Source organism: Microcebus murinus, chromosome 10 (genome assembly GCF_040939455.1).
Source record: "Microcebus murinus isolate Inina chromosome 10, M.murinus_Inina_mat1.0, whole genome shotgun sequence".
Classification (NCBI taxonomy): domain Eukaryota; kingdom Metazoa; phylum Chordata; class Mammalia; order Primates; family Cheirogaleidae; genus Microcebus; species Microcebus murinus.
The window spans coordinates 27,342,376-27,370,283 of record NC_134113.1 but is presented as its reverse complement, the minus strand read 5'-3'; the positions used below and the strand labels follow the sequence as shown (position 1 = coordinate 27,370,283).

The following is a 27,908-nucleotide window of genomic DNA, read 5'->3' as shown; positions in this document are numbered from 1 at the left end:
TTTCCTGTGTAAGCAATGCTGTGTTTTGGGGTGTTTGTTTGATTGTTTTTCCTTATTTAAGCCTACTTCATCTGATGCACTCAACTTTGGAAACCCAGAATGATTGTTCATGGCATACTTCTGTAAAAGAAATAGGCACACATATGTCCATAAAATTCTAGGGGTAGGCAATTTATTTCTAACCCTTCCAACTTCTACAAATAAACAATAGACAAGTTGTATAACTGCCTTAGCAGCTGTTGCAGAGGCTTGGGATATGCGTGTCTGTATGAAAGATTTGTTCATTTCACATATAAACTCAGCACAGTCCCCAAGTTAGGGAAGAGGCAGTGCTATGTGACAGCAACTAGCAGAGAGATGTCTGCTCATTGATATGTAAATGACAATAGCAGGCATTCTGCTATGTTTAAGGAACCCCATGACTAGTGTGACCACAAGCAGGTTATTAAAGTGAAACAAGGCTATTTTGTCCATTATGAAAAGCACTGTCCTTTCCCAGTGAGTGGCACATTCAGGGCTATTTACATTTCAACAACCAACAATAAATCAATATAAATCTTCCTTTAAATCCATTCTCATTTTTGGAGAACAATAGCTGTTCAAAATCACGGGGTTACACAAGAATCTGAATCAAGCAGAAATAATCAAAAATCCAACATTTGGTCCATTCTATCTATGTTAAATCATTCATAAGTAACGCCCCTCAAAGCCCTGGAGTAGAGTTAAGAGAAATCTCATTTTCCAGTCCTAGAGTTTGGAAACCCTAGAGGTCCAACTACTATAATGATAACTAGTAGCTACATATAGTGAGTATTATCATGTAATATATTTATTATTTACTATGCAATAGAAAATACTGTATGTGAGTACATACTATTGAGATAGGTGCATTACATGCATTGCATCATTTAATCGTCACAGCCATCCTGTGAAGCAGATACCATTATAATCTGAATTTTAAAGATAAAAAATATTGAGGCTTGAAGTTCAGTAATTTGGCTGAAACCAGAAACCCAGTAGATGGAAGATTTGGGTTGTGTTTAGTCCAGGATTCTGACCTGCACTGGAGTGGGGCTCTTAACTGTCACTCACACATCCTCCCCAGAGAGTCAGTGATAGAAATTGAATTTCAGCTGGTGAAATATCCTGGGCAGTTGGGATATTTTGCCTGAGTTAGACTAAAGATTAAAAAAAAAAAAAATAGTTCAATCTATGGGAACACTGCTAACATTCGCTTAAAAATCATTGTGAAAGATTAATGTATCCATAATAAATTCTATCATTTATTCACTTTTGCATCCAATAAATATTTATTGAGCAATTCGTAAGTGTGAGGTACATGCCAGAAACCTGGGGCTAGAGCAGTGAACCGGATAGGCATGGCCCCAACTTCACTTAATTTATAGGCCACTAGGGGAGAGGAACATTAAAAATAATCATTCATTACTGTTGTGACAAGTATGGAGGGAGGTGGGAAAAGTCTCAATGCAAGGAAAACAGAGGAAAGAAAGACCCGACCTAGTCTGGGAAAGTCAGAGAAAGCCTCTCTAAGGAATTAATATTTTAGAGGCCTGGGGCTGACTAAGAGTTAGCCAGATACAAGAAAGGAGGGATGTATTAGGATGCCTTAATTTGTCTGCAAGTCCTAGAAAATTCAAAGCAAATTTGCTTAAAACACTAAAAGTTATTTAGGTAACTGACAGTGTCAGGCACAGTTTGATCAAGGCTCTGGCTTTATTTCTCAGACACTAATTGCCCTTCCAAATTATATGTTGGTTTCAGTCCCTTGGTTTCTATCATGATAATGTCTATCAATGACAACCAGAACTTGCATGTTTACATTCAGTGAGAGAAAAAGAGAATCTCCTTCTTATGCTGATTAAGCCACCCCAAACCAATCATTCTAATCAATGGATGCCTGAACCAATCACTGTGGTAAGGAGAATGAAATCTGTGTACCCTTGAGCCCTAGGGTGGGTCCATTCCATCTAAACATATGGCCGCTAAGCATAGATGGGATGGATATTGAAGAGGCAGCCACAGTTTCCATGCCAAAGAGAAAAACATGTACAAAGAATCTTAGGTGCTAAGATTAGAAGTTTCAGGACCTGATATAAACGCAGTGTGGAAGAAAATAAAGATAAGAATGGCATGAGACAAATTTGCACAGTTGGACAGGAGCCGGATCATGCAAGATGTTGAAGATCGTGTTAAAAATTCTGGACATTAACTTCAGGTTAATGGGGAGCTGCTGTTGTTATATGTCATGATCAAATTTATATATTAAAATCATTCATGTATAGAAAAAAATGAAAAGTATGTATGTATATATCTGATAAATATGTGTATACATAAACTATTTCTGAAAAATATACAATCAACTGGTAAATGTGGTTGCTTATAGGAAGAGATCCTCGGGGAATACAGAGTTGACTTAGTAGAGAGACTGATTTTTCATTGCATTCACTTTTGAACTTTTCTTTTTTAAAAAGGAAAACTATATTCATACATTGTTCTTAAATTTAAAACATAGTAAAATAATTGTTTTAGGTGATTATTCTGTCCACTATATGGAGAGAAGAATTAGAGCCTGGAACAAGTGCAGAAAGACCAATTAGGAGGCTACTTCAGAGGGCCAGGCAGGAGATGGTGGTGGCTTGGCTTTGGTTGGTACAAAACAGGATTGAGCCTGGGTCACCTGAGGCTGAAGCTCCCTTCCTTCACCACCACAATAACTAATAAGCCTTGTACTCTTCTGGAAGGTACACAGAGGTGGCATGGGAAATGACTACAGAGCCAAAGTTATTTCTGAGCATGAGACGCAATGTGGCGAGGAAGTCTAAAAAGGAGCCAGGGCTAAGGAATGGTTATAACAGGATGATGGGGGCCTGGGGAAAAGGAGCAAATTTTCATTTGTGCAGAGGTGCAAATGCATTTGATTTACCTGAGCTACTGATATCCCCAGCTGTCAAATTATGCAAATGTAACACCTCTGAAAATGAGACTTTGCATCTGAGTTGAACTCTTGAGATCCAACATGGTCGACTGGAATGGGAGCGTTGAAATCCCTCTAGCAGAAAATGGGAAGTTGCAGCCTCCTTTGATCCTGCAGGCTGACTTCATGAGCTTTGCTCCATCTGTGCGAGGCAAAGGTGAACTGAATAGTATGCAATGTGTCCACATCGCTGGCACTAGTATAATAAATAAAGAAAGGATTGCCAAAGGAATGAAGGATTGCCAGTGGCAATTTTAGTAATAACCATATACAATTAGCAAAATATAAGATGGAAGGTTCTGGAAAATTCTAGTAATTATATTAGTTGGTCAATACATGAGTATAGCTAGTATAGCTCCATCAAGTGAAGTATACCTTTGTAGAATCATTGAATGACCATTTAGGAAGTTCCCAACTGTTTAAAATATGAGAAATGACTACTTTGATGGGGCATCAGAAGAGTACTAATATATCCAGATCTCACATTTTATACTATATTTGAAATCCTGGGTATTTTTCTATTTTATTTGGTGCCATCCAAGGGCTGTAAGAATAGAAACATTAGATGAGGAGGTGGGTCTCACCTCAAAGAAAGAATAGAATGACTATCAGGTAGAATTCAAAGGCAGAGAACAGAAGGTATGAAATCAAGATTTAGGAGAATAAGTGAGGAATAGGTGAAGACAAGTCAGATAATAACTCCACCTAAATACTGCTCTACCACTGGTAAGACTTTCCTGACTAACTGTGCCCCAGAAAAATTAAACCATTCTGTAACCCATTCTTCCTGGGCCTGGCTACTAATGGCCTCATGAGAAACAGACTGCATTACAGAACTGTTTCAGTTTCAATCACATGCTTGTCTTTCCTTCCTTTGGGTTCTTTCTGTGATTCCTTCAACAGGGAACTTTATTTGGGATGCCCTGTTTCCATCTCACTAAGGTAATGCTGTCCATCTACAAGTCACCTCCTCCATAAAACCTTATTCTTATCCCTCAGACTGGATGAAATCACTCCTCTTGAACCTCTTGTCATTTCATGATACTTCCCTTGTCTCATTTATAGGTACAGTGCAGCTTGGTGGTAACAAACAAGCCATCTGGAAATTGGGTTTAAACTTTTAATCAACCATTTATTACCACCTTTACTGGCTGTGTGGCCTTGAGCAACTGACTTACCCTTTCTATGACTCTGTTTCTTCATCTGTAAAATGGAATGGTCATATTATGCACCTCAATATTGTTGTAAAGAATAAGTGGGTTGATATGTGTGTGTGTTTGTGTGTGTTAGTTTGGAGCATGTTGTCAACTCTCTATAGGAATTAGTTATTATTACTATTACAACTCTACATAATAGTAATTGGTATATTTGTTGTATCTCTTATTTAGATTATATGAATCTCTAATTCAGTTAGAGAATTTTGAATTTTCTAATTCAGTTTCTTTTTGTACATAGCATAATTCATCATTTATTTCTGTGTAGCAAATTACCCCAAAATTTATCAGTTTAAAATGACAAACATTTATTAGCTCAGTTTCTGTGGGTCAGAAATCTGGGCATGGCTTAGAGTCTCTGGCGAGGCTACAGTTGAGGTGTCCAGCAAGGCTGCAGTCATCTCAAGGATCAACTGAGGAAGGTCTCACTTCCAAGCTCCCTCATGTGACTCTTGGCTGTCCTCAGGTCCTTCCTGGATGTTGTCTGGGGACATCAGTTCTCTGTTGCAAGGGTCTCTCCATAGGACAGCTGCCACATGGCAGCTGGCTTTCCTCAGGGCAAAGGTTGAGAGAGAGAGAGAAAGAGAGAACAAATCAGAAGTCACAGTCTTTTTGTAACCTAATCTCAGAAATGACAACCCATCACTTCTGTTGTACTCTGTTAGAAGTAAGTCAGTATATCCAGCCTACCTTCAAGAGGAAGGGATTACACAAGAGCACGAACACCAGGAGGTGGTGGTCATTGGGGCCCATCTTAAAGGCTGTCTTCCATACACAGTAAGAAATCAGTGAACAGGTATTTACTAAATGTGTTATCCTTACTGGGTAATCCTTGTAATTCTGAAAGACCATCAGTCTAACAGACTGAACTTGGGACCTGTGCAGACACTTGTTTGTTTATTCATTTAATAAACATTGGCTATTCCCCAGTTTTATGCCAAACACTGTGTGGAAATTTAAGGATTCTAAGATATTTTAAAATGAACTTAAAAAAAAATGAATTTTAGAGCTGGATAGGATCTGGCCCAATGGTTTCATGTAACAAATAAGTAAATTGAGTCTCGGAGCAGACAAAGTTGTCCCAAGTCACACAGTAGTGCAGTAGTCCTGGTACCAGGACTCGTATCTCCTGAGTTGGGGTTCTCTCGTCCTCTGGTGGAAATGTGGGTGTTCTCTGCCACATTGTGCCATGCAACCAGTCCCCTCACTTCTATTCCTATTCATTAAACTAAAAAGAAGGACTAACTGAACCAATGGTACCTGTATTCTTTTTAGATGCTTGTGGTTTTATTACATTAAGCCATTCATATTAGAAAATTCTCTAAATGAAGACAAATTATAATCCCTGAAGTTCCTCTATTACTAACATAGATTTTCATGACTTTATTTTGTCTAACTCCTTAGTGCCTTGTACCGATATTTCATTTAAGCTTTAAGACATCACCTGACAGAGATACCATGTTAGACATTACCTGAGTCAAACAACCTCAGGGAGGGGATCAAGTGCCACTCTGCTGGAGATGCAAGCACTATTTGCCCCTGAACTATCCGAGCTTCCATTCTCTTCTTTTGCTGGCCAATTAAGGTTGATGTTTATTAGTTGTTTTGCTTTGCTTCTCTTCCACCAGAAATCAATGTGTACATATATCAAATTCAATAATGCCACTTTCTCGTCCTGGAAAAATAAAATAACCCCTGCCCTATTCATGCCTGGGACTAGAATACACTTCAAGAAGCAAATACAAGAATTTCACATGATATAAATAGACTCCATCAATTCAAGAAGTGGGTGTTAAAACTGAAACATTGACAGGTAATTATCAAAAGTACCTTAGAAAAGCAAGTTTCTGTGGACAATAGCTGCAATTTATTATTATTATTGTTGCTAGCCTCCCTGATGTTCTCCATTTATGATTCAAGTAATCTTGTCTCTTTTGATGAATCTACCTTTTGTTTTTTATTAAGGTGTCAATGCATTAGACAAAAGGCCTGCTGAGTACAACAAAACCCACAGTCACTTGACAGAGGAAAAACAGAACTTCATTCCTATAAGGCAAAATACCACTGTCCTTGTGCGATGAAAATATATATGTAAGAAAACACGTGCATACACACACACACACACACACACACATGTGCACACAGACACACACACACACAAATTGTTCTGGACAATTCTGGAAATTATGCTAAAAATTGTTTAGCCAGGTTAAAGTAGAACATGTCAGGGTTGACAGTTCTAGACCACGTATAACTGAATCCAGCAACCTTATGCTCCTACTGACGTATTTATGTCTCCTTGGTACTAACCCTGCTGAATCCTTAGACTGATCTGAAAGAAGTGAAAATCTCTCTCCTTCAGAAAATTGCAAGCCCCTTCTCCCAATTAGAAATTCTAAGATGCACTTGGTGTGCCTGAAAGCATTATTTATTCCTGGACTATCTGCTTTGATGCTTGAGCAGATACTTTAAAAACATTCCCAGCTCCTACAGGGTGGAGAGAGGTGAGGTTCATTAGTCAGAGTCAACAGGGGTATGAGACAGGCAGACCATATAAGCAAACCAGACCCAGCAATGAGTGTTTAGGTAAGCATTTCAATAGGTTCTTAAGAACCAACCCACTCCTTCTGAGATGTGTGGGTTTTTATCAGCCTAACATCCCAGGCTAGTGACACAATCTTGGAGAGTTGTCAAGACTAATAACTTTTCACCATAATATCTGCAATGGGGAAAGGGGAATGGAATTTTCCCAGTGTTTAAGGCTGAATGTCTATAAAACAAAACAAAACAAAATAAAACACAATGAAAAACCTAATAACAATTCAAAAAACCATTCAAAATTAGAAGAAAAGATCAATATAAATTAAACTCCCTCTATCCCCAATGTAGGAAAAATGTGAATTCTATGTGTCCCAGAAAAGAAAGGAATTTTTAGAAGAAAAGCTCAAATTTACAAATATATCCAGAACATTAATTTTCATGTAATTAGGGAAAGCTATTTATTTGTCAAAAATCAAAAGTATGTGCATTTTGGGTCTAAGGTTTTGCTACCAAATCATAAATAGCCATGAACTATGAAATATGTTGTTCATATTATGCAGCATTTTGAAACCTCGCCAGTCCTAAGAGAAAATGTAAAATTGAAAAACAAATTTATGAAAAAAGCTATTTTTTCCCTTTTTAACCTCAAGTCCCAGTGCATATGTACTTACTCAAGAAAAGAAAATATTCTGGCCCCAGTGGTGTGCTCCTGTAGTCTTTGCTATTCGGGAGACTAAGGTGAGAAAATTGCTTGAGCCCAGGAGTTCAAGGCTGCAGGTACTATGATCATGCCTGTGAATAGAAGCCACTGTACTCCAGCCTGAGGAACATAGCAAGACCCCATAGCTCAAAAAAACAAAAACAAAAACAAAAACAAAAACACTTAAAACAAAAAGCAAACCTAGAAGTTGCATCCATTATAATACTCCAGCTTTATTTCTGTGAAGGCCATTTACTTATTCACTCATTCATTCACTCAACAAGCACTCATAAAGTTCTTTTAGCTAAACACTGTAACAGGCAGTAAAAGATGAGTAGGTTACACACAGCCCCTACCTGAAGGAGCTCAGGTCTCAGTGAGAGCGACACATGCATAAACAAATAATCATGTTCTAAGTGCTCCCTAAGGACCACAGACAGAGCATTATTGGAGCCCATAATGCTGACTGCCTAACACTGAGGACTTGAAACAGTCTTTACAGAGGGAGTGACATTAAGCTGAGTCTCAAAATACAAGTAAGAGTTGGCTAGGTGGGCAAGTTGGGAGGAAGCATCATATATATTTCAGAGAGGATGAGGCATTTGCTTTGACTGGAGCAGAACCTACATGGGATGGAAGAAGAAGGTGGTAGAAGATGAGGAAAATTAGAGACCAACCTTTAATTGACACATTCTTCATGCTAAGGTATTTGAATTTTACCCTACATGCAATAGAAAGCCATGAAGGATTCTCAAGGAGGAAAGATTTCATTCTCATTCAAATAATTCAGGTGGCTACACAGAGCATAGATGAGAAGGTCTAAGTCACAATCAGTATTTCACATGGCTCCCCAAGATGCCCTCAACCTAGGCCAACCATGGCTAATGCACAAGCTGGATCCTATATGTTATGATAGTTTCCCTTTTTTGTAGTCTCTGTTCCATTTGTCTTTGTTTATCTCCTGCTAATAGTTCATTCATTTAATCAATCATTCCATCATTCAACAAATGTTTATTGAGCCATTGCTAAGTGTAGGTAGGAGGCTGGCAGTCCAGTGGCACACAAGGAGGACAGTGCCTAGACCCTGGCAAAGCTGACAGTCTGGCAGGACATACAGATTTGTTGAAATCCAATAGCAATGATGAGTCATGAGCAAGATATAAGAAGCTATGGAAGGGAGTGGTTACTGGGGCTTCCCTGAGGAAGGGATCGTTCGGTTGTGACCTAAAGGATGACTAAGATTTAGCCAAAGTGCATGTGTTAGAAGGAGAAGGAGGAAGAAGGGTTTTTCCCCACTTGCCCACTTGCTGGGGAATAACCAAAGGCAGGAGAAAAGAGACCTTGGAGGAAGTGAAAGTGCACATGTTTAAGGGAATCAAAGAAGCTAGAAAGGTAGGCTGCAGTTAGAGCCTGCAAGGCTGTGCCAGCCATGTGCATTAATCAAGTAGGCTAGGCTCTGCTGCAGAAACGAAACCCCAACTCTTGGTGGCTCAACCAACAAAGACGTGTTTCTCTATCAAATAAATTCTAACGCAGGTCAAGTGACATTCCAGGGTGAATCTGCTGGATGGGGTAACTGAGACACCCAGGATTCCACTATCTTTTGATGTTGACATCTCAACATGTGGTGGCTTTCCAGGTCCCCACAGCAGGTGGAGAGAGAGTGTGGAAGAGGCACACCACCTCTTATGTGTTTTGGTCCAAAAGGGACACATTCATCTCCTGCTGGCCAGAACTAGTCACAAAGAACCAACTAACTATGCAAAAGGCTAGAAAACATAGGGAGCACGTGGACCATTTGGGGATTGCTAATGTCTCTGCCAAGACATGCAAGGCGTAGCAGGCTTTATCCTACGGGCAATGGAGAACAATCAGCAGGAGACCTGTCAGGATCAAGTTTATGTTGTAAATTACCCCGGCTATATTATGGAGAATTAACTGGCTGGACAAAAAAAAAAAGATCATTTAAGAGGTTTTCAAAAGTTCAAGAAAGAAAAGATGGTGGCTTGGAACATGGAGATGTCAGAGTGCCAGCTTAACTGACACCTGAATCCTGATATACAAGTACCTGATACTGGTACTTGTAACAAAGGAAGAAGTTTTTTTAGGAATAATAATCACAGAATATAAAAACTATTACCTGACTTTACAAAGTAGTCTATCAGGTTATAAATATTAATAGCTGCATTCTTGTCCCATAGGTTGAGGGGGAGGGTTGCGGGATGGCAAAGGTTCTTTGGGGCTGGGTCTATGGAGTGGTGAAATAGGATAAGAAACACCTGGTGGTATCTGATGAAGTGCCCTGAATCGGAGGCCAATGCTGAGATCAAAGAAGTATGCAGACCTGAGATCCAGATGGGAAGCTGGGCAATAAATCATAAAAAGGAGAAATAACTTTGAGAACTAGGCAGGTGGTTCAGAAGCCAGAGTATGAAACCAGGGAGCAGAAGGTTGAGTAAATGATCACCAGAAACAGTGGATGAGGTCATGAAGTGGATATTCCAAATGGTTCTTCCATGTGCTCAGTAGCCTGGAGACTTGAAGGTGCAATTGCAATTAGCGAGTTAGAGATAGGGTCGGCAATAAAGACGTTTTTCCAAGTTATTTCTCCATCAATCATTCCCTTGCCATGTCTAAAGTAGAACTCTTGATTTATTCATACCCCCCGTTCTTCCTCATCAATGAAATAATCTCCCATCCACTCGAGTCCTCCAGCAATGAGCCCTTCTTGATTCCTCTCTTCCCTCAGATGCCACATCTCTACACCTAGCCCAACATGGTGTCCTCTGACTCCACTCCGAAATATGGCCTGACCTCCCATCATCTCCACCCTAGTCCAAGCCACACCCCCACTTGTTTTGACTACAGCAATAACTTCTTAACTGGCCCCCATATGCTGCTCCTGCCTCCTGCAGTATAGTCTCACAGCAGCCAGAATGATCCTTTCGAAACATAAATATAATCATATAACTCCCTTTTGATGGCTTCTAATCCCGTTTACAATAAAACCATGGTCTACAAAGTCCTTGAAGATTGGGCTTCTCCCTTCCCTTCTGACCTCATCTCCAACTCTTCCCCTAATCCATTACCCTCACCTTCCTTTCGTTTCCCAGATGTGCCAAGCTCATCCTGGAGCCATTGCACTATCCCTTCTCTCTACTTGGAATCTCTTCCTACTGATCTTTGTGTGACCATCTCCTTCTTGTCAGCTAGTCCTCGGTTTAAATACCAGCTCCTCCAACAGGCCATCCCTGAATACCCATTCTGAAGGAGCCACCACTTACAAAACAACGAATCTGTGTTGAGGCTCTGCATACAATTTGTATCCTCTGATGACTTTTCCCTAAGTTACTTTCCCAGTGTTGTTATGGTGTTGTCACTGTTGTTGTTAGTCTGTTTTCTCCTGCTAGAATAGACCCTCCAGTGAAAGCAGCACCCTAACCTGCCTTTGCTATTGCAGTATCCACAGTGCCTACAGGGATTCTTAGCACACAGTGGGCATGTTGCTCTGGTTTGTTGAGTAAATAAATGAATAAATAAATAAACAAATGAGTGAATTCCCCCACTCCTCCTTCCTTCCTGCATCTGTAACCTCTCCCTCTTCACTGTCTTCTTTCCCTCTGCCAAAAACCTTGTTCCAATCTCTTAACATCATTTAAAGAGAAAAATCCTCCTTCAGTCCCCTCAAGTTTCTCTCTATAGTTTCTCCTTCCTTGTTTATACAACCATGTTTAAAGCACGCCGTATGGTTATAGTACTTCCTTCTCTAGCTTTTGACCCTCTGTCCTCCAGAAACTGTTGCAGCTAATAAAACAAAAGGCCTCTTAATTCCTGAATCAAATGTCTGCATTTAGTTCTCGCCTTCCTGCAAGAATCAGACAGTGTTTCCCTGTCCTCCAATCTTGACCCCAAATATCTCTTCTTCCGTGTATCTCACTGACTCTTCCCTCTCTGTTCTCTTCTTGAAACAATTCCCTTGACTTCTTCACACCATTTTCACGATTTTCCTTACTCTTCCTTTCTCTGACCCGCTGAAAGTTGGTGTGCCCAGGGCACTTTGAATACTGGCCCTCTGCCCTTCCTACTCTACCCTCTCCTCCCACCTGATTTCATCCTCTCTTAGGACTTCAAATGTCCTTTGAAATTAGATTTTTTAAAAACCTATCCCTCCAGTCTAGAACTCTTGCCCCAATCTGTATGCTCTTGGATATCCCACAATCACCTCAAGCACAGCGTGTCCAAACGCATAAGGTGCATATTAGCACCCCAGACTCAGAGGTGAGACATTTTATCTAAGAGCATTTAACCAGGGAGTGGTAGAGCAGAAATTTAAATATGATTCTCTCGGGAATCAAAGCCCATTTTGTTCCACCATGTCACCTTGTCATCGTGTTACAGCAGCAGAGAGCCGACAACAGTCAAAATGTGTTTCCAGAGAGTTGTTCCATAGATGATGAAACAGCAAAAACATGAAATTGTATCTTGCTATAAGAAAGGATGCTTTTGATGCATGTTGAATGGGGAAATGCTCATGATATATCTGTTAAATTTTTAGAAGGTGAGATAGAAAACTATGTATAGTAAGATCCTAATCTGGTTCTTTGAGTTATGATTAGAATAAAGTCTGAAAAGAAAACAAAAAATACCAAATGTTATCATTACATGGTGGCATGATTATAGTTTAAATAATTGTCATTTTTCCCCCCACCAGCATCCATCCCCACTGTCCATTAGAGCCCCTAGTTGCCTTTTGGAGAACCCCCTCTTCCTCAGGCATGCATCTTGGTGGGATAATAATTGAGGATCTTTCCTTTCCATTAGGGAAGCTGAAGAGGGTCTCTGATAGTTCCTAGGCCAGATCCCTTTGCTCACTAGCCCAGTATAAGCCAAGGAGCTTTCGGCATCCTAACATGAGCTAATAAGATTCTTGAGCTGAGCTACGCTGGAATAGAAAAGTGCTAGATTTCATCCAATCCTATGGTGGCACCTGAACTAGGCAGTCAAGTTCCTACTACATTAATGCCCAGAGGTGGCCTTCTTCACATCCTATTTCTAAACTAATTCTCTGCCCATCCTGGATAGGAGACATTCTTGTATCCTTTCAATCAATTTTCTTTGTGGGTTAAAGTTACTTTTATTGATTTCTGTTACTTATAGCCAAAAAGCCCTAACTGACGCATCTGACACAGGTCTATATTTTCTATTTTTCTATGACAATAAAGTAACATGTTTTGCTTTTATATTCAAAAAAAATTAGAGAAATGAAATCTTTTAGAGATCTAGTCCTGAAGCAGTAAAAGGTACTGGTCAGAGATACATGTGAGTATTAGAAACCTGGGTTCAATGTGTGGCTTGATCTTTACTGGTCCGTGTCTGCTCCTGGTAAATCACCCCACCTCCATGCTTGCCATTCCATACTGACAGCACATCTACAGCATTACCTTCACATACAAACAGAAAATGTTTTCATTTATGTTTCTAATACGTTTGTGGCTAACAAGAGCCTGCCAAAGCAGGACTTGGCTTATATTGGAAAGAAAATACATTCATTTAGGCATTTGATACCTTTATTAAATGCTTTCTCCATGCCATTCTGTGAGTATATAAAAACAAATAGTACCCAGTTTCTGCTCCTTAGGTGCTTCTTACTGTATAGCGAAGCAAATATAAATGCAATAAAACATGCTAAGTTCTGTTACAGAGATATGAACAAGGTGCCAAGGAACCTAGAGGTGGAAAGAAATGAATTATCAATCTGAAGATTATAAATGCTAGAAAGAAAATAACAAAGACCCCATACTTACTGTTTTAAATAAAAAATACGTTATAGCCAAGTGTGAACACAGACTTATTTGCAAAAAGAAAGCTCATTTCAATGAAAAGGTATACAAGGCACGTTATTATCCTTTTAGTGGAAAGCCATATTAAAGGCTGGGACTTCCATTTCTTTTATTTTTTTAGACCTAGTCCTGAATCCAGAGATTTCCATTTCTCTTTATAATGCATTTAATAAGTTACAGATAAAAATATAATTTTCATGTTAAATTCCTTTAAAACAGATGGTAATGGCCTTACCATCAACTTATTTTAATAACATAAAAGAAATTCACCTCTGGCACCTCCTTCTAATCAACCTCTTTAATGTTTACTTGAACTTTTTCAAAATTCAATCTCCATTTTCTTTACCAAAGTTACTAAAATATTACTTAGAATTTCCCACTGAAGGATCCACCCTGATCTGCCTCTTTACCATACTTTGGGAAAGATGAGTAGACTTCTTCCAAAGGTATCTTCCATCGATTCATGCCTATTTAGGTTTCTTTCTCATGAGATATGATTTGATGCCTGCCCACACCAGTATGTTGGCAGACGCAGTGACTCACTGGGTTAGCACTTCCAGGTAACATGTTTGCATTGGGACTGAAACCTTCTAGAGAAAATAGTAGCTTAGCTGAAAAAAGAATAATGACGCTATTGGTGGAAATTTTGGATATTTATAGACCAAAAAAACAAAACAAAATGAAAGCCTTATACTCAGAGAGTCCATCTCAGTAGTTTTAAAGTAAGCCCTTAGAAAAATAAATGCATCTATATAAAAAATATTTTTTAAAAACATCCTTCTTCCTTAGAAGATACTAATATTGGGGAAGAAGTCTGGATACTTAAGGAATGATTAAACAGATAGATATTACATCTTACTCTTATATAGCCAAATAAACTTCAAGCAAAAGTCAATCCTAAGAACATACACACACCTAGGTGTTTGGGGAGAGGCCATGTGAGCAGTTGTTTTGTCTGGCAACCTCTATCTTCCCTGTCTCTGCCGTTCCAGGGTCACCTCCAATCCCTACAGGAGCAATTAAAAGTAATAACACATGAACTTTGGAATTAAACAATCCTGAGTTGATAAGTGGACTTTGCCACTCATTAACAGTGTGATCTTGGGCAAATTACCAAATGTCTCTGAGTATCAGTCCTTTCTGAAAAATGGGAAAAATAATTTCTTCCTTGCAGGGCTCCATGAGATTTAAGTGATGTCACACAAGCATCTCGTCAGACACAGAGAAGATGTCCAATGCTCAGTAGCTGTGAGTACACTTGGAGCCATGCCTTTGCCATCAGTGGTAACACACCCAGCCTCCTCCTACCCCCAAAATAACATATGGTTTAAAAAGATTTCTTTTTTGTCCTTTCCAAACCCCACAACAAGCAAACAATAAAACATGTCTACACCCTCTTTGATAGTGCCCTGTAAACCAATCCATACAAACCGGAAAATGCCAGATGATGGATTTGTGTTACAAAGTGCCTCTGCCTAAATGAAGATGCTTGGAAGAGTTGACACTTGAATGGAAAGGAGTATTGGTTGTATCCTGGTGTTCTTTCACACCAAGTGTTCCAGAATAACTGGCGCTGCGACATGTCTACAGAATTACTCACACCAGGTGTCAGTGGGCTCACAGGCTTCAAAGGAAGGAAAAAAGGAACTGGCCTCAGGTCTTAGAACATGCACACTGGCCACTCTCTGTGGACCGGGAGAGTAGAGGTATATGTGTGTGTGAGAGTCTAAGATTACCATTTCTTGTTTCCATATTCATCCTGTGTTCAGGTGGGAACTCCACATTTTCAGAATTGGAATATGGAACGGCCGAGAAGGGTAGCATTTCTCAAGATGTGGACTCTGTACCATCTATTGAATCCTTAAAGATAGGGCCCATAACCTGCAATTTTTAGTGAGCATCCCAGGGCATTTTTAAGCACTCTCAAAACTGAAAGCCACTGAGCTGGCCCAAATGTCCCCATTTTAAAGTGAAGATACAAAGTCTGAGGAAAATGAGTGATTCGCCTAAAGCAAAGTATTCAACCTCAGTGCTATTGAGAGTTTGGACTGAGCAATCCTTTGTGGTAGGGGTTGTCCTGTGTACTGTTAAAATGTTTAGCAGCATCCCTGGCCTCTACTAAGTAGATGCCACTAGCAGTCCTCCAAGAGTGACAATCAAAAATGCCTCCAGGCATGGCCAAATAGCTGCAGAAAAGTGAAGTTGCACCTGGTTGAGAATCACTGTCTGAAATCACGGAGACTGTTAGAAGTGGAGACTGGCCAGCATGCAAGGGTAGTGATGTCCAGCCCAGCTATCTCGCTGCATCTGCTCCTCTTCTCTTGCTATGGAAAGTAAAACAAGAGTGGGGAGCACACAGTCCATAAAGGCCATGGAGTCAGAGAGCAGAGGCCAGAGCAGGTGACAGTGCTGCTATTTCCCAGGGACCTGGAACATTCTTCCTGGCTTTTTCCACGACCTACTGTGCATTGAGCCATTCCTACTTCCATTTCTCCTGTTTAAATCTTGCTCTTCCAGGAGAACTGGCAGGATTTGGATTGCAACATCCTGGAAACCCACATAGAGAGGAGCCATACAAAAAGCTTTTTAAATTGAGATTGATTTAAGGGCGCCCATGTGTGTCATAGTCTAAATGCAGTCCCTTGCCAGGAAGAGAAGGGTGGTGGGGAGAAATGCAAAGGGACTCAGGAAATGTGGTTCCTGGTCCCAGCTCTTTCCAAACTACCTTTGTGGCCTTTAGCAAATCACTTCAGCTTTCTGGTCTGGGAGAGGTTTCCCATGAAATGGAGGGATTAAAATAGGCCACTACATCTGTGCTCACGCTGTGTCCCGCACCCAAGGGGCACTTAAGCTGTTATCAAAAATCCAAACCTTACCATTCTTCCAAAATCCAATGCCAGTCATGATGCTTCAATTTTCTTTGGTGATAATGACAGCAATGTTATGGTTTTGTAGGAGAAAGTCTTTGTTCATAAGAGATACACTCTGAAGTATTTAGAAATGGGGTGTCATAACATCTGCAACTTACTCTCAAATGATCCTGAAGATTAGAAAATGTGTATATTATATGTACATACAAATATATATGTATGCATGTATTTTTATAGAGGAAATGTGAGAAAATATGCCAAGAGATGACTAAACATTAAATCTCATTGACGGGTATATAGGTGTTCATTTTATGATTCCTTTCTTTTTTTTGTATGTTTTAAATTTTTTAAAGTCAAATGTTGGAGACGAAAACAGCTCCAGTTCTGTCTCCTTCACAAAAACCTTTCCTGAATTAGCTGAAACAATTCCTCCAAATTCCCACAGCACTTATGTACTCTGTGTTTATCACTTTCTACTTTGTATTATAGTTATTTAAGTACTCGCATAGTGAGGTCATAAAATTGCTAAGGCACTACTCAGCTATGCAGAGAACATTTGTTCTAAAACTGCTCTTTATTTAGTCTATAACTTCTCCGTTCCTCCTCACAAAACCTGCCGGAAGCAGGAAAAAAATTTGAAATAAATTTTAGTCTGATCTCGTAATCGCAGGTTGATTATGTAATTTAAACAGTCACTTCAGGTAACTCAGTCATATTTGGATGAAGGCTAGGCCCTAGATACCTCTATGCCTGTGTTTATCCTGAGAATGGCATCTGGGTGCAGGAGAGAAACTGACTGGGCAGGGGGTGTCATAGGAAAGAGTCCCTAAGATCAATTTGCAGAACTGGCTCTTAATATTATGGCCATTATACAGATCTTAAGTCTGTATCTGGCAATAAGGTCCTTGAGGGACATCTCAGGATTATGAGAAGCAGCTGGAGGAAGTTACATTTCTGTCTCCCCAGGGGGCCTGAACAGTGCTAAATACCTGCACGTTCTCCATGGTTGTTGACATCCACTGTCTCTCTAGTTTGTTGCTCCTACATCCACTATGTGGCTTCTGCTATCCTTACGCACTGAAATGTCCCAAAGTGTGAATAATAATTTGATATTAGTAATAATTAATTTGCTAAGTGCCTACTACGTGTCAGGCACTGTGCCAAGCTCTTTACATGTAATATTTCATTTAATCCCCAAAGCAACCAGAAGAGTTAGTACTGTAATTATCTCATAAGAAGGACAGCCACTGGCCTTTTCGTCACCTGATCACTAAATTAGCCTTTCTTTGCACTCTCATTAGTTACTGCTGACAGCTGTGCTGTGTTTGAAACTCTCTATTTCTGTGATCTCCCAGTTTACTTATCTAACCACATCTTTCCTCCATCCATATTATTTGGCTTTCTGTCTCCTATAAATGCTATGTGTTGTGACCACTCTACCTTTTTAAGTCACATTTTGTATTCCCTCTGGTCTTCTTTATGCCCCTTCAAAATCCATCCTTTAAGGACAAACTTTCATTCATTCAATCATCACACTTTCACTAAACACCAACTCTGTGCTTGCTACCCATTGTCCTAGGTCCTAGAAAGACGATGCTAAGAAAAAGAAACACAGGTCCAGTCCCTACCCCAGTGGACAGTCTAGCGACTAGGCTTCAGTCTGGTCCCAGCTGCTCTAGCAAGAAATAATCTCCCCGTTGTACCTCCTTTGAAATATGCATGATATTTGTTTCACCCACTGAACACTTAACAAGTACAGCTCTGTAGAGTTCATCATCCTATCCACGGATTAATTTATTGTGGACGACAATGATAATAATATCAGTAACTTCCATTAATTGAATGTCTCTCCTATGCCAGGCACTCTACATACATTGTCTTTAGTTCTCACAATGACGTTGCCTGAAAGAGGTGATTTTTCTCTTTTTACTAATGAAGTACTTGAGGCTCAGAGATGATAAGTAACCTGCCCAAGGCCACATAATTAGCAAATGACATTATCAGAGCGAGAACCCAGGTCCCCTGGCTCCAGAGGCTCTCCCCACAACACAGCAAGCTGCCAGACTCCTTTGTTGCATCATGCAGTGAGGTAGTGAATAGTCAGTAAACAGTGAGGCCGGGAAAACATCAGGCAAAGAACATGGTTTGGGAATTAAACAGACCTGCATTCAATTGTCAGCTGTGCCACTTTTTGGGTATGTGACCTTGGGCAAATCCCTAACACTTATTTGTACCTTATTATCCTCATTTTAAAATCACCACTGCAAAAATAAATAAATAGAGTCATTTATCTCACACGGTTGCTGTGAAGATTAAATGAAATGATAAACATCCGGAAAAGCACCAGGTATATCACAGGCATCATCCGGCCAGTGCTCCTTCTCTCCTCCCTTTGTTGATGCAGATCATTTAAAAATGTGTCATCTACCTTTCTGTTGCTCATATAAATTCCTAAGTTTGATTCTAAGAAACACCTGCAGAAAGGTCTTTCAAGCACCTGCAAGTATATTAAAGAGGCAGATACAGGCACAGGCACAGAGAGATAAAGGCAGTGTGGTTAAGAGGAGATGGAAAACCAATCTAGAAGCCAGGAAATGGGAGGCCATGTGGTTCCTTTTGTTAAGGAAGCTTTTTCCAGGGCAGAGTCCTTGAAGCTTTTGTGTAACAAAAGCATTTGAAATGCTTTCCTCTGGTGTACTCACATAGTATTGCTTCAGTGGTAAAGAAAGTATAATCTTGTCAAAATGCTATTGATTTTTTTCAGAAGGAATCTAGAGACCTCATTCATTGACAAAGCCCTGCAAACAAGCCCAAAAGCCCACCTTTTTTTTCCCTATAAGCTGGTCACCCACTCCAGGACAAAACATGGCTAATAAACTAAAGGTTCACGTTTATTCAATCTTTGCTAAGCATTTTGATCAAACTTATACGTCTACCATTTAATTAATCCTTTAAAAAAAAGCTCTTTGAAGTAGAGATTATTATGTTAAGATTTGGTAAATTACAACTGAGGTATCTGAAGCTCAGAGAGGTAAAATATCTTGCATATGATCACACAGCTAGAAATTGTTGGTGAGATTTGAGCTGATTCATTCAGCTATTCAACAAATATTTATTGAGCGACTACTATGTGCCAGGTCTGTCTGATTCTAAATCTAATGCCCTTTCCACGGTATTATTCTTCCTAGTAAAATAAATAACAGCATTCCCTGTCATGTATAATGTTCTTCAGAATGTGAAAGCAGTTTGGCCAGAACATGATATGCTTATGGTTCAGAAAAGATAACTGCTTCCAACTGGAAAGCACTGTAAAAAAGAAAAAAAAAAAAAGAAAATTATATTAAATAAGAAAAAGAAAGAAATAAAAGATAACTGGGCTGATTGGCCTGGCCAAGGGAGTGTCCACATGTCTCAGCACCACTCCATGTGGGTCCATCTCAAAGCCGATGCTTAAAAAGAATGGTCCTCCCAAGTCAGAAGTGACATCCTCAGGCAAGTATGAGTAATGTGCTTGACTGCTTATAAAACTTTGTAATGAGGATACACTTCAGAACATTTTTTTATTTCAGAATATTATGGGGTACAAATGTTTAAGTTATATATATTGCCTTTGCCCCACCCAAGTGAAAGCTACAAGCGTGTCCATCCCCCAGACAGTGTGCACCACACCCATTGGGTGTGAGCATACCCATCCCCTCCTCCCAGAACATTTAAGTTGAAAAGAGGCAAAGATCAGTGTATGCAACTCACTAAAAGAGGAAAACTCCAATTTTAATTATAGTGCCTTACCTTTATAGGGCATGGTCCTTTTCAGTGTACTGTGACATATAAATGATGCCATTTTAGCCTCATACCATCCCGTGAGATCAGGAAGGTGATGGTTATTACAACAACGTTTCACAAAAGGAAATTGAGGTTCAAGTTGTAAAGATCATTGGTAGTTTCCAATGGCTTTGTCCACATGCAATATGGCGGGAGTATATTATCCTTCCATAGAGAGGGGCTGCAAATGGGAGTAAAAAATGTTTCCGTTTATATCAGCATAGTATCGTATAAAGGGCTTGTCAGCCTCTTTTGCTTGCACCATGAAGCTATCCTCTAACAAACACGGTACTGATTAAAAAATAACTCAGGTATAATCAGTCTAGTAGTCATCTTAAATAATGTAAAAATTAAATAATTAAATAAATTTAATATTTAAAAAGGATTAAATCCAAATTATGACTGTTGAGCACTAAACCCTCTGCATTAGCAAAGAAAGCAATTTTGCTCCGGGAATAAACTTTCTGTTTCTGGCAAGAGAATTGGATAGCAACCCTGAAGTTCTCCCGTGAATGGGTGTCAGGGTGTCATATTTGAATGTGTAATGAGTAAACATTGGCAGAAACCCCCTTTTCCACGTGACTTCAAAACAAACACCGGTCAGTAGGGAACTACCAGTTGTGCCCAGTAGAAAAAAATGGACTCATACACCCTCCATCCATGAGCAAAAAAATCCCCTGCCAAAATCACCTCCCTCAAAAATGTGGGGTGCCAACAGGTTCTCACACTGTTCAAGCACAAAACCACACCCCCGGAAAGTCCTCTTGGCAGAGACATTTAAACAAAGTTCAGAGGAAGACAAAAGAAGCACATGAAACAGAGGTCAGGCATTCACAGAATTTTGCCATCCCTTAATCAACTGGCAACTTAAAACAAAAAATGAAGCATTTAGCAGTTTAAAGTAATTGATTTCTAATGTTGTCTGCCTTATGACTCTTATAATTCTAATATCTTATGATTCTATAAGTTTATATGATGAAAAAACCAAAACTACTTTCTTAAAGTGCAGAAAAGAAAGAGAAAATAGATATATTTTTCTTTTTTTTTTCTTTTCTTTTCTCATACAAATACACAGAGGAAGAGAAAATGTATACTTTTCATGTAATGAAATTTCACAGTGAACAGCACCGTGTTCCTTCCCCCCAAAAAACTTTATAGCTCCTGGACACTATAAATTTGTGTTGGGCTAGACAATCTGCACATAGAATTTGGTTCCTTAAAACTTTTTGGCACTGAGTTAGGACTTGATTTGTAGAAATGACACTTCCTTGATAATTCTTTTAGAGCAGTGAGGGGGAGGCAGTAGGATTTGCGATAGAGCTTTGCCATAGACTTTTTGTAAAGGTCACCAAAGGGAAAACCCATAATCGCTGCCCTTTAGACACAAGTATGAGACATGTTGTCCTAAGATGAAGGAGAATCATTATTGCATGTCACATTTCAGATTAAATAATTAAATTTTGGTGTCTTGCTCTTTATTTTTTCATGCTTTAAATAGAAGTCAAGTTAAAATGGACCTGGACTCATAGGAGATGTTTCTAAGTATGTCAGTTTGCTTTTCTTCTATGCATAGATGTAACTCTGTCATTTTGCTGGCATAATTGCTGGCAAATTCCCAAATGCGGGGATTTGACATTCAAATTTTGGTGTAAATATAAGTAAAATTGAGTCTCAATTACCAAGATACCAAAACAGGATATTTGAGCAAAAGAAATTAGGGGGGAAAAGGATGAATATATTAACTTTTTCCTCTCAGATAACCAACATGGTACCCTGCTGCTTTCTCTAGCTACTTATGCACTACTATAGAAAGAGTACATGATCAGGAGATGTATGGAACCTTTAGAGTGTAACTGAACACAAAGAAACTTCTCTACTTGCTAATAATGGTAAATAGTACAAGAGATACATGCACTTGGAAAGATTGTAGTTCATTTTGAGAAGAGGGTGTTGGTTATGGTGTCATAAGATCAAAATGGTTGAAAGGGAGGATTTGGAATCTATAGTTGATTTGGAATCTATAATTGCACATGACTTTTATTTCCCTTCTCAACAATTCAAACCTCTCTTTGACTCCTTAATCAAATGGCTAATGAAGCTGATAGGTAGTAGTAGAAGTCAGTAGTTGAATATACACATTCATGTATGCATATATGTATGTGCATGCATATATACACACACATACATATATGTTTGTGGAGGTGTATCTATATGGATATCTATTTATACATATATACTGAATATAAATACATATATATGAAGATTAAAGATACACATATATAGATATACTATACATATCCATAAATATATGGATATATGCATGTACATTTGGATAGATACATGTACATATATGAAAATACATACACATACACATTCATATATGTATTTAACTAGTTATGGCACAGCTAGTCAACTGGATTAAAAAAGTGAACCCACATGTTACACCATTCACAGAAGTAAGTACCTTTTGGATTAAAGACAACTGTAGGGGGGGCGGGGCTGGGAAAAAAAAGACAACTGTACAAAATAATACTTTCAAGAAAATCTTGCATATTATATTTACATATATGTACAATCTACAAGTGAAAAGAGACGTTCTTGACCAAATTCAGAAAGTATAAACGAAAAGGTAGAAATATTTGAAGACATAAGAATTTTTTGACAAAAGAAAGATTCCATAACAAGGTCAATAGACAAACGATAAGCTTGGAAATATTTGTAGCATAGATGACAGCAGGGTTTTTATTTTGTTTTGTTTCTGATTTTTATAAATGGACAAAAACAAAGACAACAAATTAATGGAAAAATGAGTAAAAAATTAGAACAGAAAATTTACAGAGGAGCAAACCCAAATGAGGCCAACAAGCAACTAAAAAGATGCTCACATTCAACCGTAGTCAGGGAAATGTAAATTAAAGTAACAATGATGTATATTTTTAAATCTAACAGACTGGCAAAAATTGAAATGATCAATAACCTCTATGGGTATTAGGTATGTGGAAACATGGGTACTCATACATTGCTGAGAAAAATTTAACTCTCAAAACTATTTTTGAAAGCATTTAGCAGCATACATAAAAAGTTAAAGAGGTGTGTGTGCCATTCAATCCCGAACTCTCTCTCCTTGCCACCTCTCACCGATCAGCAGTACACAGAGTGTATTTAAAAGGATATCTAATGTCAGAGAGTTTACAATAACAAGAAAAGGAGAAGGGACAGGGATCAGAGTAAATGCCAATCAATGAGGAACGTCTGAATGGGTAACAGCTCACCAACACTGTGGATTATTATGCAGCTGTTCCAAAGAAAGAGTTAGACTCATTAGAGCTAAATAGCCACTTACAAGAGATTTCTATACAGTTACACCTTAAGTGGAAAAAAAACAGAGACACAGAAAGTATATATTATTCAATACTCTTAAAACAAACAATAACCAAACCTCCCCCATATATATGTGCAAGTGTAAAATGTATATATATGGCTTATAAGCAAGGAGAAAAATGGAGAAGTACATATGAGGTCACTAACAAGAGGTGCCTGGCAGGGAAGGGTGGAGAGGGGTGCAAGGAGGAAAGAGAAGGAAGTAGAAGCTAAGCAAAAAATTAAAAAACACTTCTCTAAGTAACAGATGAATATGTGCGTGAGATAGCATGTAGACATTTATGCAAAACTATATATGCGCTTGTGTATGTGAAAAATTACAAAGAGATTGAAAAGCTATGCAAAAATCAAGCTCAAAGCATGGCAACATTAATATTAATAAAAATATCTAATATTTATTGAGCCCTTACTGTTGGCAGGCACCGTTTTAAACACATTCCAACTCATTAATACTTGCAACAACCCTACATCAGGGATATTATTAATAATATCCTTATTTTTAATAAGGGGAGAATCCAGCTTACTCCCCCATATCTTAAGAGCAGAACAGTTGAAAAACCAAAATGAAATCAGTCATGTTATTTGCTTCTTTAGGAATCTTGGTTTGTTTTCCTTGGTATCTGGATGTAGAAGGCAGAATTCAACAAGGTACCATAAAGAGAGCTATATCCACTCAACTAGCCAAGCTTAGTGAGAGTCATTGAAATCAAGGGTTACTGTCAGATCAGAATTAGGCTATTCCATCACTCATTTGTTCAACCAGGAATCATTGAACACCTCCTGCACAGTTCTAGGTCCTGGTGATTTGTTGGTGGCCATGAGAGCCTCTGAACATTTGATAACTTGGGAGATAACAATTGATATCGCCCTGGTGCATTTCAACCTCTCATTCTGAAACTGGGTGAGAAAAATTACCCGGCCTTTTTGACGTCATGGGACAGGACTCTGATCCTTCCTGAGAAAGGAACCGCTTCCAACTTGGCACAGCAACTCTGTGGATTATTATGCAGCTGTTCCAAAGAAAGAGTTAGACTCATTAGAGCTAAATAGCCACTTACAAGGGATTTCTATACAGTTACACCTTAAGTGGAAAAAAAACAGAAACACAGAAAGTATATATTATTTATATACTTATTTATATATAGTATATATAAATATATATAGTATATATAAATATATAGTATATATTATTTATATACTATCAGATATACAGTATATCTGATCCAAACTTATCCATGGAAATGAACAGTGAAAGGGCCACAAAAGCAGTGGTCACTAGCTGCCCACAATTGGCACTTAGCAAACAATCTCTTCACTGCTGTTTTAGAAAAAGTTGGGAGTGGCTAGCTTTCCTTCTATTTTCATATCTAATTTAAGCACTTTGATCTTCCACCTTTATGAAGAGACGCCAAGCTCCAGAGCATCAACAAGGAAGTGCTTTATGCTCTAACACCAGGACTTGCCTCTCCCTCTCTCTCCATTCTTTCCCAAAACCCACCGATGGGAGACCCCCCCAGGGAGGTTATCTGCTAAAATGAAGATTGTGATTCAAGTAAGGCTGCAGAAAGTCACTAACGCATTTAGTAAGTAAATGCCATTAAGAAAAAAACCCAGAGCACTGGTCCACCGCTCTGAATTTGGAAGCTGACAAGATCCTGGATCTGTAAACACACAAATAAGGAAGGCACTTGGGTGCCTTTCAGCTCTGTCTGTCCAGGAGCCAAGGCGTTCGATCGCACATGTGTGTTTTGCAGGCTGCTGGCTTCCCCCTCTCTCCCTTGTTCTGGCGGCCTCGCATGCCATTCCTGGCAAGGCACGCTCTAGAGAGGCCTGAAAAACTTTCCATCCAGTCACTCCCTTTGGTTAATCATTAGCAGCTCTGGTAAAAGTTGTTGGTGGAGACGTTGGAAACAATGAACTGAAAAGATGTTTTTAGTTTAACTGTGGAGCCCATTCATTTGGGGATTTCAGGAATCCTACGCACACCAAGATAATAGTGGTCAGAGGTGAGACACTGAACTAAGAATGATGTATCGTCCCTTCTCTGTGACTAATTAGCTGAGTAACCCTGGTCAAGGGAGGGAAGGAAACTCACAGAGAGACAAGTTAGGGACTCTGTGCTCTCTCCTTTAATCCTCATCAGAACTTATATACTATGTATTTTTATCTCCATTTCACAAAGTTAGAGACTTGAACCCAAAGCCTCTAAACTTTGCATTAAACCATCCTGTGTCGTGTCATTTCATTCACCCAAGTTTCAGCATCCTTACCTAAGAAAACAAGGAGTCTAAATTAGTTGCTCTCCAAAAGGTCTTTCTAACCCTGTAAGCCCATGAATCATCTGATCTAGCAGGAAATAAACAAGTTTTCTCTAATAATTCCACATAGCTTTTCTCTTCTTGGCCTTTATTTCCCCCTAAACCTTGGGGGCAAATAAATAAAGTTGTATTCCGCACATAAAGATGATAAAATTGTCGTTCACTTATTAGTTGTTAATATAATATGGCTCTCTCTCCCTCTGGGCTATTGCTTCACCCTTGTTTATATTGCTCAGTTCCTTCAGTTTAGAAGGCATTAAAAAGCAGAACTGGGTTGGCTGTTTTACGTTGGTGGTGAACTTTGTGCCTCAACTGTGTTGCAACCTCACAGTTTACTCAACTCCACCTGGCAAGTCAGCACTTTGAGATAAAGTAGGTTTTCTCTGAGGGAAACCAGTAGTAGTTTATCTTCCTCTTGTTTTACTACTAGTGTACAGCTGGTTGGGTATTTAATAAATAGTCAGCTGCCAGTGGGAAGTAACAAGAATTTTTTTTTAATTAAAAACAAGTGGAACATGCAGGAGGTTACTGTCATATAAGAAGAATTAAAGCCAATGTGCAGGTAGTCTTACCTGGAACCAATGTAGGAACTTCTTTTTTGGACGCTACACTCTTTGTGTGTGCTTCTGCATATGTGTGCATGTGTATTTTTCAGCGTTGTGTGGATATGTGCATGGTAGGGAGTAGGAAAACTGATCCTGGAAAAAGGCCAGTGAGGGCTGAAAAGCAACTCCTATTTTCCATACTCATAAGTACCATAAGATTTCAATCAATTTCTTTTTTATTTTTAGTATATATTTTTTCTTTCTTTTTTCCCCCCATATCTTGAGAACAACAAGGATCGATTTCTTATTCTTGAAATTGAACATTTTATTATGTTGATCTTTTCCAAGTCCCATATGTAGTCATTCTCTTGAAGGAAATTACACTGATCACAACAAACTAATTTTTAAAAACTTATATGAGAAAACAATGCAATTGTTTCTACATGTAAGACATGTAGAAAAGAGCAGGGTGTGCGCTGGGAGAATGACAGGAATGCTAAGCAACAAAGAACATTCGTGCTGCAATCTATACAACTAACCAACCTGAAACCTCCTCCATGTTCAAGTCTGAATGCAGAAAGAGGCTATTTCCAGCTCCAACCAACCCTAGTGTTATGGGTTCAACTATTTCTCCCTAAAAGATGTTGATGTCCTAACCACCAATACCTGTGAAGGTAGCCTTATTTGGAAATAGGGTCTTTGCAGATGATAGAGTTAAGATGAAGTCATTAGGGTGGGCTCTAATCTACCCTAGGACTGTATCCTTATACAATGGGGAAATTTGGACACAGAAGAAGACACACACACACAGGAAGAATGCCATGTAAACATGAAGACAGAAGTTGGGGTGATGCATCTAAAGTCAAAGAATGCCAAAGATTGACAGAAAATCCCCAGGCACTGGGAGAGAGACATGGAACAGATTTTCCCTCATAGGCTTCAGAAGGAGCCAAATCTGCCAACACCTTGATCTTTGACTTTTGCTCCAGAACCATGAGTCAATACATTTCTGTTGTCTAAGCCACCCAGTTGGTGGTAAAGATGCTCCTCAATTTACAACAGGGTTGCATCACAATATTTTCAATTTACGATGGATTTATCAGGATACGGGTATTGAATGCCTATTGCTTTTGCATCATTTTAAAGTTGAAAAATAGTAAATGGGATCATTGTACGTCAGAGACCATCTGTGCTATGTTACAGCAGCCCCAGGTAACTAATGCACTTAGGTTTCCTCCTTGTCACCTCCTACAATGACACACATTTCTTCACACACATTGATCTGCTCAGTGTCTCCAAAAGAGATAGAAGAAATATTCAAATAGAATATTGTTTTCTCTCCTTCAATCCTGTCTTCTCTAATTTTGAAAGAGATATTCATAAGAAGCATCCAACATAACCATAAGTGGCTAATTCTACCCAAGGGCCAAATGAAAAAAAGGGAATGGGTCTCCCCAAAGGGCTTGAGCTGAGCACTCTTGGGCCTGGCTGGTCCAACAGCAGTTGAAGGAAAGAATAGAAAAAGGATTTGCCTCTGGAGGGTCCTTCAGATATGATATCTGATATCAAATAACCTAATTAGATTCTGATATTCTGCTTGTGAGGCACACTTCAAGACTGAAGCACTGTGTGTGTGTGTGTGTGTGTGTGTGTGTGTGTGTGTGTGTGTTTGAGACAGAGTC

The 27,908-nt window shown here is 39.1% G+C and overlaps 1 long non-coding RNA gene across 2 annotated transcripts in view; it reads right to left on the bottom strand.

Moving 5' to 3' along the window:
- Positions 1-27,908, bottom strand: part of LOC105877055 (uncharacterized) — a 51,327-nt gene continuing 23,419 nt past the window's right edge. The window contains exon 2 of one of the 2 annotated variants that reach the window (XR_012921415.1): positions 1-24,373. This is a non-coding gene — a long non-coding RNA (uncharacterized LOC105877055). The remainder of the gene's footprint in view (positions 24,374-27,908) is intronic. The other variant, XR_012921416.1, reaches the window with a different exon arrangement.